Source organism: Sorex araneus, chromosome 1 (assembly GCF_027595985.1).
Source record: "Sorex araneus isolate mSorAra2 chromosome 1, mSorAra2.pri, whole genome shotgun sequence".
Taxonomy (NCBI): domain Eukaryota; kingdom Metazoa; phylum Chordata; class Mammalia; order Eulipotyphla; family Soricidae; genus Sorex; species Sorex araneus.
In genome coordinates, this window is record NC_073302.1 from 98574704 (window position 1) to 98576221 (window position 1518).

The following is a 1518-nucleotide window of genomic DNA, read 5'->3' on the forward strand; positions in this document are numbered from 1 at the left end:
CGGTGTCACTGAAGACATTGTATGAGAATTTACTGACCTGGCTGATGTTTGTGACTTCTGTGATATTGTTTTACTTATTGAACTTGGTGGGCTTCTGTGTGTTTCCTCTCCTGGTTTTCTAATGTTTTTGCTGTACTGAGGAATGGTGGGGGTAGTGAGTTTTTGTTGTTAGAAGTTGCTGAAGAATTAGGCTGCTGTTGCTCTCCTCCATCTCTGCCTATCTTCACCAAGTTACCGGAAGTATAACTATGATCTGCATCTAATTTGATTTGTCACACAGCCACACATGTGACCCTCTGTTTTAGGAGCTGTGGTATGGGTCTTTTAATATGGTGCAGATAAGACGTGGAGGCTGCTTGGACCTAGACGAAAGGAGGACCTTTGTCTCCTATTCCAAAGGTGGAGCAGCAAGCATACATCAGAGTTGATTTTTTTTTAGTTTAATGTAATATATATTTTGCTGAATGACCGTGAGCAACACTTACAAAACTTTCATGTTTGAGTTTTAGTTATACAATGATTCAAAACCCATTCCTCCACCAGTGCACATTCTCCACCACCAATCTCCCCAGTATCCCTCCCTATCCCCTCCTACTCCTCCATGGCAGGCAGTTTCCCTCCTACTCTCTCCCTATTTATGGGCATTATGGTTTGCAATAGAGATAATGAGAGGATATCGTGTTTGACTGCATCCTCTCCCTCTCCCTCTTCCAAGGGAAGGGAAGAAGGATCATCAACAGCAAAAAAACAGCTGCAGAGGCAACACCTAGAACCGACTTTATGCTCAGGAGAGTAGGTTCTGACTCCTCCCCACGGTTCAGGTTCTCTACTTGATCAGAGAAACTTCTCTGGTAACGAACTATAGAAATGATCCTTAAAAATATAGTCTTCCCAAAGCTGAGTTTTATCGAGAATATAAATTCGCAAAATTTTGCTGGCCTCAAAGATAAAGCTGGCTCTGTAAGACTATAGATCTTTTCTTACGTAGATCTGGTGTATATAAATACATGACTCTATGAGACACTTGAGGTCAGACAGATGTCCTCATTCATGCAAACTAGCAAATAGCTTTTTTAGAAAATGGTGATTTTAAGATAGCAGCACAGTTATTCAAATGAGTTAGCATTAAGTCCAATCCAGACTTTGAGTCAAATTGACCTGAGCTTAAATCTGAGGTGCCTGAGTGATCTAGTAGAGTCACTTAGTCTCACAGAATTTTTCAGTTCAGAAAATATGGATAATAATATGTATCCAAAATTATGGTTGCATGTATTAAAAATGAACGAATTATGCAAAGGGCCTGAATGATAACAGCAGGCAGGGCATTTGCCTTGCATGCAGCCAACCTGGGTTTGATCCCTAGCATCCCATATGGTCCCTGAGGCATCATCAAGAGTAATACCTGAGTAATACATCAGGAGTAATCCCTGAGTTCCAGGTGCAGCTCCCACACTGAAAAAAAAAAACAGCAGAAAAGGAAAAAATACAAATGATACTAAGTAGCTAAACACAGTATCT

The 1518-nt window shown here is 40.7% G+C and overlaps 1 non-coding gene across 1 annotated transcript; it reads right to left on the reverse strand.

Annotated features, from left to right (window-relative positions):
* Window positions 1-676: 676 nt before the first annotated feature.
* On the reverse strand, window positions 677-890 carry LOC129401188 (small nucleolar RNA U3). Its single transcript, XR_008628139.1, has one exon. It is a non-coding gene; the product is annotated as a small nucleolar RNA U3 (small nucleolar RNA).
* Window positions 891-1518: the final 628 nt, after the last annotated feature.